The following is a 17,515-nucleotide window of genomic DNA, read 5'->3' on the forward strand; positions in this document are numbered from 1 at the left end:
CAAAGAGTCTGACACGACTGAGCGACTGATCTGATCTGATCTGATCTGATCATTTAATTTATTCTACATAACAGCTGCAAGTTGAAATAAAGTAGTTGTTAAGAAAGAAGGTGCTAATAAAAATAACTTTAAAAAGCTTCTGGCTTCATTGAGTTGGACTGTGAGTAAGGGAAAAAAACACAGTTCTCAAACATGCTTCATAGCACCGGTTTGCTCTGAATAGTTCACCAAGCCTTCCTTCACCAAGCCTTCCTCAGCTCAGAAGGCTAGTTTTTAGGTCCCTTATTTAAGTATTTCATTTGGCAATCAAAGGTCTTTTTACTCTTTTTAAAAGTGTTCCTTTAAAACAAAGATTATCTTGTCAAAATATATCCCAAATAACCCACGAAGAATGTCTTTTGTGGTAGTACCCTGATGAAGAATATCTCATTCATATTGTGTAAGTTATTCCTGAATTCCATTGTGAAGTTAGAAGTCAATTTCTAATCACTTGAGAAGCCATGAACCAGGTCACTGCTGTAACCTCCCTCATCTGTCATGTTACAGTAGCAAAGAGCACACACTCCTGTTGTTAATGGTTTTAATAAGCAAAGGAAATATCAGCAGCAATAGTGCAATCTCAGCCTAGGACACCACAGATGAACCTGGTCATGTTCATTATTTAATATTCATTAAGAATCTCATGAATACTTGGCTCTCAAATAAACTCTAGTGCGATTTTAGAAAATACAGAGAGGAAATGATCAGTGCTCTCAGGAAATCTGCTGCTCAAAAAGACTCATAAGAGGTATAGAGTACTCAATAAGAAAATGTAGTAACTCTTGATTCAGCCAAGATGATAAAGTGATACAAGCAATGAAAACTTGCAGGTGATATAATCATAAAAAGAATGAGAAAGAACCTCAGAAATGATTGAATACCTCTCATTTTACAGACAAAGAAACTGAGGTTCAAAAGTTACTAGTTTGTTTTCATCATGTTCACTTGGAAAGTCAGGATTGAAGTCCGGGTTTTCATGATCTAAATGAAGTCCAGTGCTGATGATGAATCACAGATTAGTTTCCTTGGCTATGGCTCTTCTAAATCCTTCTGTGAATCTGCTCCTACACACACACACCCAACATAATATGCAGAAGTAGAGATAGAATGACCACAATAGACACTACCATCCAAGAAAGGAAGGAATGGTAGGCCCAGAGCAGCCAAGGGTTCAGTGTACTTCTGAACTCTGGCTGGACAGGTGATGTCAGATACTTGATTAGGGTATAATCCGTATCCTAAGAAATGATTCTTGGAGGCTGTTGGTTCCTCCCTCTGAGTCATCCTTCCTTTTCAATAATAAATGACCCTGTTTGTAGCTGGGTAAGTTTTCCAGGCTGTTTCCCACCCATAGAAAATTGGGCTACTTTCTACAGAGGCTTATGCCGTCAAAGGGGTCAATGATAACCTTGAACTATTAAAGAAAAGCTGTCAAGACATATATCTGACACAGTAGGACACTTTGCAGATAAGAAGAAGAGGAGTTAAATTTGACCATTTCCTTTAAAAGGGGAACATAAACTTAAAAGAGTATGAGTGCCATGGCCATAGCTTTTTGTTGGGAAGTTATTCCCAAGTAAATTAATTTGAAAAGGAAAAATAATGCTTTTTAAAACCTAATTTCTTTTTCTCAAGCAAATTGAGGTTATGAAAAATGCTTTGCTTTTTGTGTTTGCAATCCATAAGAAATATAGATAAGTGCTCAACATAGAAAAAACAATCATTTATTTGGCAAATAGAAAAAATGCACTAAAGATTTTTCTTTCTTACTCTTAATGGGGTTTCATTTCACTATCACTACACAGTCCACATAGAACTTGATAAAGAAGAGAGCTAAGAAATACACATTAACAAAGAGCCTTTTCTGGAGGAACCAAATTCCACTCTAAGTTGGAAGGGGAAAATATTTTGGATGACAAGATGGCAAGTTTTAGAAGATAAAGTACAAAAGTAGATAACACAAATACACTAATAAATACCCTCTCTCCTGAGGTTTTGTGGCATTTGCCTTTGTTCCAGAAACTGGAGACACAAAGGAATTAAAATATCTTTGACAAGATATATGAATTTTCTATTTTCCTTCCTTTTATATTCATAACCTAACAACTTTTGTAATTAGTCTGTGAATGTCTCACTAATAAATTTTAAACTTATGTGAACGGATTCATTTGGGTTGCTATATAATCTTTATTTTTAAGATGCAATTTATCAACTTAAGCTAATTAAACTCATAGTTGCCATGCTTCCTATGCTTCTTGAAATTCAGATTAAGAATTTGATATCATATCTTTAAAAGGTAATGAATATTTGTGACATTTGTTTCTTCTAATTAGTCTATTAAAAATTGTATAAGATTTGCCTGTTGACTGAAGAATTCTCTTTACTCTAACAGAATAAATTAACTTTGACCATTATTTCAACTAGCCAATGAATTTTTAGCTCATAAAGTCACACCGAAAATTATCTATGTCAACTGTTCTATTCTCTTGCTGCTTTTAATTTTTCATTGGCATCGTCAAATCCTGATGGCCATCCAACAACCTGTTACAGTGGCTAGACACGACTGAGACACACTACCGCAGGCTTCCAGATGGTGCTAATGGTAGAGAATCCGCCTGCCAATGATGGAGCCACAAGAGATGCAGGTGTGACCCCTGGCTCAGAAAGATCCCCTGGAGGAGGGCAGGGCAGCCCACTCCAGTATTCTTGCCTGAAGAATCCCATGGACAGAGGAGCCTGTCAGGCTACAGTCCATAGGGTCTCAAAGAGTCAGACATGACTGAAGCGACTTAGCACGCAGGGTATATCTAGTACTCTCAGAACAAGCAGTTGAGCATATGTCATTGACAAAACTTTCCCACTGACATAAATATTTTTTAAGGATTTTAAGTTAGACTAAGATAATCACAGAAAGTTTCATGAGAAGATGCTCTTGAGAAATGTGTAGAAATTGGAGCAGTGGAAAGGAGGAAGGATGCTTAGAGCGATGAGTGCAAAATGGAAGGAAAGTATCTCTACCATGTAAATAGGTTACGCCAGTATACTAGTGAGTTAATGAGAATGAATAAATGGGGAAAACTTTTCCTTCCTCTTAACACTTCTGCCTATACTTAGGATTACTCTTTTGGCCCTGAACATATCTTGACTTAAAGGATATCCTAAATATAACCATGCTAATCATGATTATGAAAATATTGATAACCTCTCTTAAAAGTTTTTCCTAAGTGATCTTTTCTAAGTCAATTAAATTTTTGATCATATTCTTATAGCAGTTAAAATATTTCCCTTTAAAATTTTTATTATTTGAAATATTTCACTGGGGACTATATTTTTATGTTTATCAGAAATATTTAAGTAAATTATTTTTATCTATACCAAATTTTATAGATTATGGATTTATCATCTATTACACTTTTTTATTTAGTTAAATGAAAAAAAATGGTCAATTTTGTGAAAATGGTAAAAAAGAAAAAAAGCAAAGGAACAAGATGATGGAAAAGTGCAGAGAAGCGGAGTGGGAGAATAAGTCAAAGGAAGAAATTTAGAAAGAGAAACACAGGAAGAGACATGAGAGGTAGATTACAGAAATTTTATTTTATTAAGACAAAAAATGTATGACAAAGTAAAATATATTAATAATAAGGTCAAAACAATGGGTTAAAATCTCATTTTATATAGCTAAACAGAAAATTCATATGCGGGACATAAGTTGAGAATATAGATTGTAGAGGACCTAACCATACCATGTAATAAATTTTATTTTATGCTAATGGCCAGGGTTTTGCTAAAGGATATTCCATACAGATTTAGTGATCCATAAAGAAAAGTTTATTTAAGTAAGTTTGGGGAAAACTGCATCTTATATTGCCCTAAAAAAGTATTACATCTCAGCCTATTAACATATCTGAGGAATCCTGGGAAAATAAATTTGGTGAGAATGAGTTAAATCATTGTTTACCAATCTTATTTAAAGACAGAATACTTACTGAGTGTGTAAAACCCTATTTGCATCCTGTAGAACATACTTTGGGAACATAGGCAATGGTGAGCCATAGTTGAATGTTTAGGCTGAAAAAGGCATGAGAAGCATAGAGTTTAGAAAAATTAAAATCTCAAAATGAGGTGCTGGATGCCAACCTGACTGTGACTGAAAACAGACAAATTAATAGGCTATTTAACAATCAAAAGGAGAGACAAGGTCTTAGATTGGTCTGGATTATAGATGAAATACCAAGGTGTAGGTATGTGTAAGAGAAATCAACCCAGAAATGCTGATTGTTGCCCGGTCCACAATCCCTCCTGATGTAGCTATATCTTCTACCGTGTTGCTCCACAATTCAACTGAACCAGGGTGGGGATCTCATCCAAAATGATTTATGCACAGCTGGTCAGCAAATATTACTTCTATAGTCTGGCTTAAAAACAGAAGTTAGATCAGATTTCCCTTCAAAAATTTGAAATTATGAAAAGAGAGACTGAGACTTTTAGAGAGTAGATACAGATGTGTGTATGGCTGGGGAGAGGTGGTGAATAAACATGTATGTATGTTTGTATGTATATATACACACATATACAGAGAGAGAGAGAGTGTCTGTACACAATGGTTACTTCTTAGGCTCAATTTATACACTGATTTTATATCCACAATCCAGACTAAGGCTTGTCTGTTTATGAAACATCCATCAACAGCATGGTTGTTACCATTTGCTGTAAGGCATCCTAAAATATTAATTTCTATGTTTGGTTTTTCCTACTTCCTTCTATGAGACCTTTCCACCTTGAGTCAAAGGTACCCATATTTCCTCAAAGAGTAGAATTTTTTTACAGTAAGAACAAAAGGAGAAAGTAATCAATAAAGAAGGAAGACCTGAAGAAAGCTGGGCATGGGGTTTATGCTATAATAGTTAAATAGAATAAAGAATAGCAGAAATGTAGACCACTTCTTGTGCATACATATACCAGAGAATATAGGTTTATATGGGCTAAGGAAGAGAGCAGAGGGAGTTGGAAACGGGGAGCTGCATGGGACACACCATTTTAGTAAATCAGGGAGTGAGAGACAAGAGAGGCTGACCTAGGGGTAGAAGAACCATGTTGAGGGAAATGGAGTCCTCACAGAGATACTACCCATTACCTGAGGGGCCAGCGTCAGGGAGTCCCGTGAAAATCCATTCAACATGTAGAGACAGCTCATTACCTGGACAGAGCAAGTTGCCTCTAGTGGTGGGGTGAGCCTTCCAACTACAGATCAGTCAGTCACTCAGTCAGTTCAGTTGCTCAGTCATGTCTGACTCTTCACAACCCCATGGACTGCAGCACACCAGGCCTCCCTGTCCATAACCAACTCCTGGAGCTTACACAAACTCATCTCCATTGAGTTGATGATGCCATCCAACCATCTCATCCTCTGTTGTCCCCTTCTCCTCCTGCCTTCAATCTTTCCCAGTATCAGGGTCTTTTCAAATGAGTCAGCTCTTCATATCAGTTGGCCAAAGTATTGGAGTTTCAGCTTCAACATCAGTCCTTCCAATGAACACTCAGGACTTATCTCCTTTAAGATGGACTGATTAGATCTCCTTGCAGTCCAAGGGACTCTCAAAAGTCTTCAACACCACAGTTCAATATAGTCCAACTCTCATATCCATACATGACTACTGGAAAAACCATAGCCTTAACTAGACAGATCTTTGTTGGCAAAGTAATGTCTCTGCTTTTTAATATGCTGTCTAGGTTGGTCATAACTTTCCTTCCAAAGAGTAAATGTCTTTTAATTTCATGGCTGCAATCATCATCTACAGTGATTTTGGAGCCCAAAAAATTAAGTCAGCCACTGTTTCCACTGTTTCCCCATCTGTTTGCCATCAAGTAATGGGACCGGATGCCATGATCTTAGTTTTCTGAATGTTGAACTTTAAGCCAACTTTTTCACTCTCCTCTTTCACTTTTATCAAGAGGCTCTTTAGTTCTTCTTCACTTTCTTCCATAAGGGAGGTGTCATTTAACCCAACTACAGATGCCGGTCCTTAAATAATTTTCAGCTTAAATAATTTTGCCAAGGGTTAGCTGAGTCCTATCTGGAATGACACTTGCAGGCGTCCTGAAATGTAGTAACATTGAGGAAGAAGAACCTCAGCACTGGTAGTTGGGTAAGACTGGACAGTGTTATATCCTATCCCTGTTAAACATTAAACATAACAGATTTTCTATAAACATTTTATTTTGAAATGTTATTCCTCTTAGGAACCGAACTATAAGAGGTCAAATTGAGCACAGTTTTGTTGTCTGTGGGTGCTTAAACTAATTCAAATGGAAATAAAACTGCATGAAAATAAAAACCTCTAACTTTAACAACAGTACATTGCTTTGTTTATTCCAAAACCCTCTGGATCTGAGGACCACCTATGTAGGAGAAATTAAAAACTAAATGAAAATATTCTACATTCCATGCCTAGCAGTTTAATTTTTAAGCCTTTTATAAACCTAAAAATGCTCAACCATCATTTTTATGCTTTAACTTAGAATGTGTTTTCCAACAAGGATTCCAGTAACATTACATCTGATATTTATAGTCTCAATTTGTTTTTTGGTTTCTATGCTATTTCTACATGAGTTCTTATTAACATTTCCTTCATCTGAATCCTCTCTCTCTTCTTTTCAGTACCAGTATTTGCTGGGGGCTATATTTCAGACCCCAAGATGTAAGTCTAGTTTCCAAAAGTATAATTCTTCACTCAGATACAGTATTTTTGGTTCTGTGTGTTTGTTTTGCACCTTTATGATTTTCTGTTGCCTCAACAAAGTTTTGTGGAATAAACAGGGAACTCCTTTCAGTCTTTTTATCATCTCCCTTAGTACGGACTAGCCAAATATGTCTGCATCAACTAGAAATCTGCTCCTAGAAGTGAGGCAATCATGGTTTCCAAATTAGGATGCATGATTGAACAACTGAAGGGCATAAAGCCCACATTCTTTCTAAATGGAACCCTCAAATGCTTTTCATAAGATCCACGCTGTTCATAAGCCAGACATAGGATGCAAGTATTAAACTTCAGTCTTTTTTATTTTTTAGCATTTGGTTATGCTTGATACAATCTCTTTCAAAAAACTGAACTCTGAGTCCCTCCTAAGCCTTAGTGAATCTCTGAATTGGGTACTTATTCAGTCAACACATGTTTAACAAGCAACTACAATATGGTGGGTGTTGAACTTCAATTATAAGCTGAAGATAGAATGGTGAACAAAACATATGTAAGGCTGTGGTCTGGTTGGAAAGATAGACTTCAGTCAAGTCATCATGAAATATTAGCCCATCACTGTACTCCAACCCACCTGCTCTCTGCTTCTTGGCCTTCCTTGCGACTCTCCCTTGATATCGCTCGACCCTCTTCCCCAACCCCACCCAGCAAACACCTTCACATTCTCTTGCTCTTCTCTTCTCCACCTGTATCCTAGAGTTTTGTCCTCAGCCGTTGTGTCTTGCAACTCTGTACCCCTGGGAGAGACAGCACACCTCATGGCTTTAGCTGTTATTTATACACCAAGAGGAATTAAAGAATTTTATCTTTTTTTATCTTCTTCCCTGATCTCTCTGCTCCTCTGCCTCACCCCATAGAACCACTAAGTTTCCAACCAAATCTTGGGATCCATCTCCTCATCCTAATCCCATTTTCAGTGAATGAACCCTCTAATAATGCCCTAATTATCTCCATTCTTCTCATTTCACACCTCCCTTTACTTATTCCATAATAATACTTCTAGAGTACAAAAAGGATCATGTCATTTGATATCTAAAAGTTCCTAATGAGGTCCTAAAGAAGCAATCTAAGGACTTCAGCAAGGCCCAGGTGGACTCAGCATCATCTTCTACTTCTCTCATGCTAACCTTATTTATTTTCAAAAATTGGTCATCAGCTTTCAGAAAGCTATTCATTTTGATGGCCATTCTGCTTGACATATATTTTGCCTCCCTTTTATACTCTACATTTAAGGTTCAATTAAAATAATATCATCTCAGTGGAACTCCTGAGACTTACAGGCAGAATTAGTCATCTGTTTCCTATCCCATATCCCACTGTGTATGTGTGTGTGTGTATGAGTGTGCATGTGTGTATGTTAGGTGTAAGTGTTTTACAGTACAGGCTATTTGAAAGAATGTAAATTCTTTTTTGGATCCTTTGGATGGAGAGCAAGGAAGAGGGAAGAGGCGAGGAAGCCTTTAGTAGACTCCACAGAATAGAATATTTTTTACAGGAATAAAAAGTAAAAATCTTAAATAGAACCTGTCTACTTACTAATGATGTATCAAGATAAAATAAAGCCTTATTAATCACACATTTTGAATTGGCCCCCATAAATTTTGATGGATTTAGAATTCATTTGTTCACAAGCGACAAAATCATCATAGCTGTGGTGTAAACGATTTGAAACCTATTCCTTTCTCTTCTTACAGGCCAGGCTCCACAGCACTTCACAATGTCAGAAAACATGTTTTCTGCCCCATTGCTCTGTCACAAGTAGTTTCAACTTCATGGTTAAAAATAAAATGTGTGTATTCTAAGAAGCAAGATGGAAGAAGAAGCGAAGAAGCACGGCACAAAGTTTATATGAGCATTATCTCCTAAAGAAGGTTCCCAGGTGTCATATGACGCTTCAACGGGCCTCCTGTACAGGAGGCTCCCTAATGGCTAAAGGGAGTCTAGAAAATGTAGTTTTATTCTGTGTATCCTGTTTCCAGCTAAAAATTCTGATGCTGTTGGAGGAGGAAAGAATGGATATGGACTGATATGATTTGGTTTTACCTCTTTGTGTCTTGGGCTTTGTCCAAAATATTGTATAAGACAATTAGCATGCTGGAATCACTCAGCAACTGTTTTTATTACTATCCACTTTGATATCATTTGCCAGTTCTCCAGGCAAACTGGATACTTTCATGCAAATGACTCTTTAGCTGTATGATAGGATATTGAATATTATAGCTTCCATCAGGCCTTGAACTCTTCCTGAACTGTACCTGAAGCTGTTAAAATAATAATGGCTAAATTCCTAAGGGTCTTCCTTGGTGGCTCAGGTTGTAAAGAATCCACCTGCAGTGCAGGATACCTGGGTTTGATCCCTGCATCAGGAAGATCCCCTGGAGAAGGGAATGGCTACCCACTCCAGTATTCTTGCCTGGAGAATTCCATGGACAGAGGAGCCTGGCAGGCTATAATCCATGGGGTTGCAAAGAGTCAAACACGACTGAGTGACTTTCAATACACACACACACACACACACACACATATATATATATATACACACATGCACACATATCAAAAGAGATGGAAAATAATAGATGTTGAGTATGTATTTACTGAATGTTTCTGAATAAGGGAATGCCTCTGGTCTGTGTGTGTATATGTGTGTGTGTGTGAGTACACATGTGTCTGTATATATATATACATTTTTTTTCCTAAAAAAATTTTTTTTCTTTTATGGTTTATCCCAAGAGATTGGATACAGTTCCCTGTGCTATACAATAGAACCTTGTCATTTATCCATTCTAAATGTAATAGTTTGCATCTGCTGCTGCTAAGTCACTTCAGTCGTGTCCGACTCTGTGCGACCCCATAGATGGCAGCCCACCAGGCCCCGCCGTCCCTGGGATTCTCCAGGCAAGAAGACCAGAATGGGTTGCCATTTCCTCCTCCAATGCATGAAAGTGAAAAGTGAAAGTGAAGTCGCTCAGTCATGTCCGACTATTAGCGACCCCATGGACTGCAGTCTACCAGGCTCCTCCGTCCATGGTATTATCCAGGCAAGAGTACTGGAGTGGGATGCCATTGCCTTCTCCCATAGTTTGCATCTACCAACCCCAAATTCCCAGTCCACACCTCTCCTTCACCCCCTCCCCCTTGGCAACCATAAGTCTGGTCTCTATGTTTGTGAGTCTATTTCTGTTTTGTAGATCCATAGATTCATTGTGCCATATTTTAGATTCCACGTATAAGTGATATGATACAGTATTTGTCCTTCTCTTCCTGACCTACTTCATTTAGAATGATAATCTCAATGTCCATCCGTGGTGCTACAAATGGCACTATTTCATTCTTTCTATGGCTGAGCAACATTCCATTGTGATATATATCACATCTTCTTTATCCATTCATCCATCAGTGGACATTTAGGTTGTTTCCATGTCATGGCCATTGTGGAAAATGCTATTATGAGCATAATGATGCATGTATCTTTTTGAATTGTAGTTTTGTCCAGACACATACCCAAGAGTAGGATTCCTGGATCACATAGTAATCAAAGGGTAATTATCTTTTTAGTTTTCTGAGGAAACTCCATACTGTTTTCCATAGTAGCTGCACCAACTTACATTCTCACCAACAGTGTACAAAGGTTCCTTTTTCTCCCATCTGCTCCATCATTTGCTACTAGTGGACTTTTGAATGGTGGCCATTCATAATGGTGTGAGGTGGTACCTCACTATAGTTTTGATCTGAAACTTGCAAGCTTTTGCACAGCAAATGAAACCATTAAAAAACAAAAAGAAAAAGACAACCTACAGAATGAGAGAAAAAATTTACTAATGAGGTGACTGATAAGGGCTTACTCTCTAAAATATACAAACAGCTCATACAACTCAACAATGAAAAAACAAGCAACCCAACTAAAAAATGGGTAGAAGACCTTAATAGACACTTCTCCAAAGAAGACATACACATGGCCAGTAGGCATATAAGAAGATGTTCGACATTACTAATTATTAGAAAGATGAAAATCAAAATTATAACCTCACTTACCTGAGAGAGATGAACTCAAACATAGCATCTTAAACCACAAGGCTTCATGGAGGAAACTTCATCTTACAGAAACATCTTGAACTTTACTTCCAAAATGATTGACAACACCATTATACATTACTGTATAAAGCTAACATTATTAAGTCTTCATATTTCCAGTGGTACTTAAAAAATAATATACATTGTTAATTTGATAATGTTCATTTTTTTTAATTTCCTCTGCAAGAAGCTAAACTTTATATAGAGTGATGTCTTGGTGGATATTTTGTGTGAGATTTGGGGCACCTCATCTATAAGACAGGACCAAGGGCAGAACCAAAGCTACTACCAAGTAAGATAACTTTCCTGGTTAGTTGTTTGTCAGAAGTCATTATGGACAATCTGCCACCCAGATTACTGAAAGCATGTTACACAGGTCCTAAGGGATTTCTTCCCTGTTCTCTGTAACCTTAACCATAGTAATCAGTGTTAAATGTTATAAAACAGCACTGGAGCTTTATTACTGAATCCATCAGTTAAATTACAGTGATCATTAAAACTTCTAGTTAGCAACACAATATTTTGACTATCAAATTCAGAGAGATTAATCATTGTTTTAAATATGCTCTGCCGGCAATCTGATCCTTTTTTCTGGTCCAGAATATCACTTAGTACAGCTTCTGCTGCTTCTACTTTGCAGGCTGGGAATTAAATGAAGGACAAGTGGATAGGACTAACCTTTTTGGGAAATTTTTAAAATAAGTTAATGATCCATTTCTGAAGCATGAGAAGCTGAAGATGGGTCATTAAAGCTAGTGATATTTATAATCAGTATTTGCAAAGAATACCAGATAATTGGTTAGAACAGAACAGAAGTAAAGGCATTTCAGACTGAGACGCATTTCCAAGGGTAGCAAGTTCTGCCACCAAAGCGTCTTTGACATCTTACTCAAAAAAAAAAAAAAAAAAAAAAACAGAATTTTCAAAATGTGATAAAGTGATGAAAGTTAGAAGATGTTTGATAAGTTGAAGAAGTAAGAAAATATTGACTCAGAGTACAGGTTTTGTTATAACATTGGCAGGGCCCTCAAGATAGGTTTGACAGTGATTGAATTAGGTTACATAAATTGACACATCTTGCTGCCTTGCTTCTTTTGTCTGATCAAAATTGAGACTTACTAAATTGTATCATTTTTACTTGCTTCTTCCCTATCTCTCACCACTGTTATAAAATCTGTGATGCTTGCTTTAATTTTCTGAAGCATTACCAAGATTTATTTTTAAAACATAACGAATTATATCAAGTGACTACTCAAACACTTGCTAGAGTTATAAAAATACTATTTCTTTGAAAGAAAAAAAAAATCTCTTCAATTTTCAGCAACAGAACCTGACCCCTATGAGTGAACTCATTTGTCTAAAGCAAGGACAAGTGCGTACCTTAGTTTTACCCTTTCTGATGTCAAAGCCTACCCTAGATAGTAACTGTCAAAATGACAAATTTTCTCTAATTGTCTCCTGCCTACCTCCAATAAGACAAGTGATATGTTTAATAAAAATAATGTCTTAACTATTTATATGCCATTTCAAAGAAATTTTAATGAGGTCAGTAAACTTATGCAAACATGTGAAAGTGAAAGTGTTAGTCGCTCAGTCATGTCCTGACTCTTTGAGACCCCATGGACATAGCCCATCAGGCTCCTCTGTCCAAGGGATTTTCCAGGCAAGAATACTGGAGTGGGTTGCCCTGCCCTCCTCCAGGAGATCTTCCTAAATTGCAGGCAAATTTTTTACTACCTGAGCCACCAGGGAAGCCCATACAAAGATATACTTAGAATTTAAAATCTTAATTCATTGCTGTAATTCACCTGCTTTGATTTTAGAAGTCATAAGGTTAAAGACAAACAGTTGGAAATCTTAGAACTAGTGACATTGGACAGAAAGGCAAAGTTGGAGTTCTGATTCTCTACTTAGTAGGATTTCCCACATGTGAGATCGATGCAGGCTGTCCTTTTTGACACACTCCAGCTGTTTCCTGCAGGGTCTTTTTATTTATTTATTTATTTATTAAGATTTATTTGTGTATTTATTTTTGGCTGCACTGGATCTTTGCTGTGCAGGCTTTCTCTCGTCGTAGCAAGTGGGGGCTACTCTTCATTGCTCCATGCAGGCTTCTCCTTGCAGTGGCTTCTCTTGTTGCAGAGCACAGGCCCTAGGTGCACGGATTTCAGGAGTCGTGGCATGTGGGCTCTGGAGTGCTGGCTCAGTAGCTATGGCACACAGGCCCAGCTGCTCTGCTGCATGTAGGATCTTCCTGGACCGGGGATCAAGCCTGTGTCCCTCGCATCTGCCTCTCAATCACTAGGCCACCAGGGAAGCCCCGCTGCAGTGTCTCGAGTGTTCTCTTTCCTATCTGTAGCTGTAACCAGTGTGGCTGCGTCTCCCACTTCTGTGTCCTTCCCATTCTCATCCTTTAGTGTTTGCCTGGGTGCAGCTCTGTGTATGACCCTTAGGATATTTTGGAGGTACCAGGGCATCAGTCATGTAACATTCACCTACTTTTCCTTCTTTCCTTCTGCTTCCAACCTAGTTTTGTGCAACAAGCAAAGAAAAGAATTCCCATTTACCTTATGCCTCCTGTGAACTGGTACAGGACTCAATACTTACATATGTGACTTCATTTAATTTTTTCCACTCCAATGCTAGTGCTAGTATTCCTACAGATTTTTTTCAGATTTTACAGATGAGGAAATCCAGATTTATAGACGTTAGGACATTTTTTCTCAAGGTCACAGAGTAAGAAAATGGGGAAGTTGAGCTGTTCAGTTCTTCCCACTCCATATACCCGTCTCACCTGTACCTAAGAATTATTTGAGGTTTCATAGAAATAAGGGCTTAATGGTGAAATTAAAATGTATGAAGATTACTGACTCACCAAGTTGTAACTGTTCTGATATACAAGCAGAACAAACTTTCTGTAATGGAAAGTTAGGAAGTCTAATATTTATTATAAGCATTTAGATCTATATTTGGCATGAAGACATTTTTATGGGTAGTAATTCTTTTACAATGTGCAACCAATATACATTATAAATCACTTGAAGTTTTTGTAGGCCAATTATAAACTTTATATTCCATTTTCAATATACTTGATGTGTATCTTAAAAGGCATTTACAGAATATTTCTCTCCTTTAAAACATTCTGGTCAACTTTAAAGTTAGTTTTATCATCCTCATAAATATATTAAAAAATCTTCATATTAGCCCTTATTCTGTTGAGCATTTCATTGAAATTCTGACTTAAGCATTTCTTTGACTATAAATTGTTATATACTACACTTAGTAATGCATAATAACACCTCAAGTCAATATTTTATATAATTACTCAGCATTTAGAAACTACAACTATGCTGACTTAATTTTATTAGTTTTTCACTAGTACACTCTGATATGCTTTTCACTCATTCGTTCACAAAACTCATCTACTAAAAAATTGTTCATTCAGTAATTTACTTAATCAGCAACACTTTTGATATGAATACCTATTCTTTATAGGTATGTTCATCCTGCAAGATAATATTTCAATGTTGTTCTTGTCACTTATATTTAGGAATTTCTTTTTTTATTTTTCAATTTATTATTTTTCATTGTTACCTTGAATCCATGGCAGAACAAGTAGTCTTTTGTTCCTCTTGTGTATTCTATTTTGTTGGAGGTAACATTTTGGGAAAAGACTTCACAAAAGAAGTCTTAATGATGAGTTAGAGTTCATCAAGAAAAATAGTTGGAAATCTAAACTATGAAAAATCCAGACAGCTGACACAAAGTTATCAATAAGACACAGCAAGAGTTAAGCCAGTATCTTTCTTGTGTGTTGGGGAGATTGAGTGCATGCAGGTACAAGCCAATAGAAGCCCCAGTATTCCTCAGTTGCCTGAGACAGCCCTAGATCTAGAATACAAGCTCTGTGAGAGCAGCCAGACAATTCCTGACATAGAACAGTTTCTCTATAAAAAGTGATGCATAAATGTCCTAATGGTTTGGCGTAAGAACAGTCAAACGCTCAGACCCCTTCTGTTTTTCTGTTGGGGCGCATCTATATATTTTTTTTTTCCTGTCCTCCTATTTCATGTCCAAAGAGGAAGAGGACTGAAATTGATGAGTGTGGGCTTAGGGACACTTTAGGGGTCAGTATGATAGAGCTGCCCCTCTCAGTAGACAGTCTTTCTATTTGACTCTTCTTTCCTTGTATTTTTCTTCTTCCTTGAGACTGATGTAGCATAATATAGACTCCAAAAGAGGCTCTACTTGGACAGGCAGTCTGAGAAGACCCTCAGCCTAAGGAAAAAACTTGTTATCATCCTGCTCTCTTTCTGTCTTTGTATTGTGTATCTTAAACCTCAGAGTGGAGAAGGCAATGGCAACCCACTCCAGTACTCTTGCCTGGAAAATCCCATGGATGGAGGAGCCTGGTAGGCTGCAGTCCATGGGGTCGCTAAGAGTCGGACACAACTGAGCGACTTCACTTTCACTTTTCACTTTCATGCATTAGAGAAGGAAATGGCCACCCACTCCAATGTTCTTGCCTGAAGAATCCCAGGGACAGGGGAGCCTGGTGGGCTGCCATCTATGGGGTTGCACAGAGTCAGACATGACTGAAGCGACTTAGCAGCAGCAGCAGCAAACCTCAGAGTATTTCTGTAAGGGATGAGCATGGGGCAGGGTACTAGCAACCCCAACAGAGCCTCATGGTATAACCTTGCTCTCTAGAGAATAAAATTTGGGACCAATTTTTTTTTTCCTCTGGCCTTGATTCTCCACATGGATCTTGTTAGAATAACTGGGTTCTTTTTTGTGTGTTTGTTTGGGTTTTTTGTTTGTTTGTTTTGTCTTTAATGAGAGTAACTGTTAACTGAAACCCTAGATTCAAACCAAATACCAGTTCCCGACCCCCATGATAGACTTGGTAAGAACAAACCATAACAAAGTATTCTATGGCCTGAACTAAGAAGGGCATTTGCAGTGACTGAGATGAGACAAACATTAACAAAGTTGAGGTCAAATTCCAGAAGAAACTGGTTTAACTGTGTCAAACTAAAGAGGCAAGTAAAGAAAACAAATAATAAATAACGGTGGATAGGGGACCCATAGAACAGATGAAGGTTCAAAGTAAGTCTTAAAGCTCTAAGCATGCAAACATCTACTACATTTATGGGAAATCTATACCTGCTGCCTAAATAAGGCTGGCTTCCAAAAGTTTGGGGCTTCCCTGGTGACTCAGATGGTAAAGAATTAGCAAGAGATCAGGGTTTGATCCCTGAGTTGAGAATATTCCCTAGAGCAGGGAGTGGCTACCCACTCCAGTATCCTGACCTAGAGAATTCCATGGACAGAGGAGCCTGGCAGACTATAGTCCATGGGGTTTCAAAGAATTGGACACGACTGAGTGACTTTCACTTTACTTCACTTTCAAAAATTTAAAGACTTTTAGATGAGCATTCCAGTTTACTTCTTCATTCTTTACTGTTGAATATGTAAGTCAACACACCCTACCCTAGCCCCTCAGAAACACACACACAGAATAGAAAATTTATGAGTACTCTGTGCTAGTAAGTTCCTAAGGTAATGGGGGAAAACAAACTTTTCAGGTTCTGAGCTATCTTATAGCATAATAACATAATATTTTCTCTCTGCTTGTATATTTTGCATGTATATTAATGCCTTCATATTAAGTACTAATAAATATGTGCTCTTTTCATGCCTATGTTTTATTTAAATTTCCTCACAGTGAAATTTATAGTCCAGAAACATCAAATTACTTATAATCACTCCCAACACACATACACAGAACTGTAAACTCCTCAAGGTCAAAGACTGTATGACTTACTCATTTATAGATTCCCAGTGCCCAGGATAGTATTCAGTACATGTTCAATAAAATAAATTAAATACTGTGAATTATTTAGGAAGTATAGACCATCGAGGATGCCAAATTCAGTCCCTTTGTCCCTACAAAGCTGATAGAAAATGGCCCCAGTGTCAGGTATAAGAGAGCTTTCCCCTGAGATTTTACACTAAAAAAGTAAAGCTATTTGGGTATCTTCTCCATTTTTTTTAACAATATTTTTTGGGGGTAAATAAATCTCATTGCAGCCTTTCCTTCTGCTATCCATGGCATCATTATTTCTTTATCTTCCCTCATGCGGGTTTTTCATCCCATTTATATTTTTGACTTGCTATTAAATATCCTCCGCCAGTTTCCTTAACATAAAATTTTCAGCACTTAAACCCACCCTGACTTCTACCAGAGCTGATTAGGATAGGAGGATTTCTGTTCAGCCATGGTTTGCTCTTGCTTTTGCACACCTCTCATTTGCTCCTTAAATAAATTTACATTGCTGGTCACACAAAAGGTCTAGCCCCAGGTCCTCTCTAGGTATCTCTGCCTACACACTCTTACCCATATATTTAGAAATTATTTTTTCTTCTAATATAATTAGCTCACCTCCTCTATTTTCAACTGTGCTCTATTTTTATGTACTTTCATTTTCAACTTGCCACTGTAATCTGAATTCTCATACTGCTGTTCTTGTTATCATTCTCCTGACCACTCACTCAAATGGGTAGCCAAAATACATTTAATGAATATGATTTCCATTTAACTACCCAGAGCACTCATGTCATTATCAAGGGCTCTCACATGACCAGAC

At 37.4% G+C, this 17,515-nt stretch overlaps 1 long non-coding RNA gene across 1 annotated transcript in view; it reads left to right on the forward strand.

The window, feature by feature from the left end:
• The window catches only part of LOC147369925 (uncharacterized), a 28,772-nt gene extending 20,173 nt beyond the window's left edge, over positions 1-8,599 (forward strand). Inside the window, exon 3 of the long non-coding RNA XR_015168113.1 lies at positions 8,489-8,599. This is a non-coding gene — a long non-coding RNA (uncharacterized LOC147369925). The remainder of the gene's footprint in view (positions 1-8,488) is intronic.
• Positions 8,600-17,515: the final 8,916 nt, after the last annotated feature.

This window comes from Bos grunniens, chromosome 7, assembly GCF_055505025.1.
Source record: "Bos grunniens cultivar Pamir isolate PY7600 chromosome 7, Bosgru_T2T1.0, whole genome shotgun sequence".
Taxonomy (NCBI): Eukaryota; Metazoa; Chordata; class Mammalia; order Artiodactyla; family Bovidae; genus Bos; species Bos grunniens.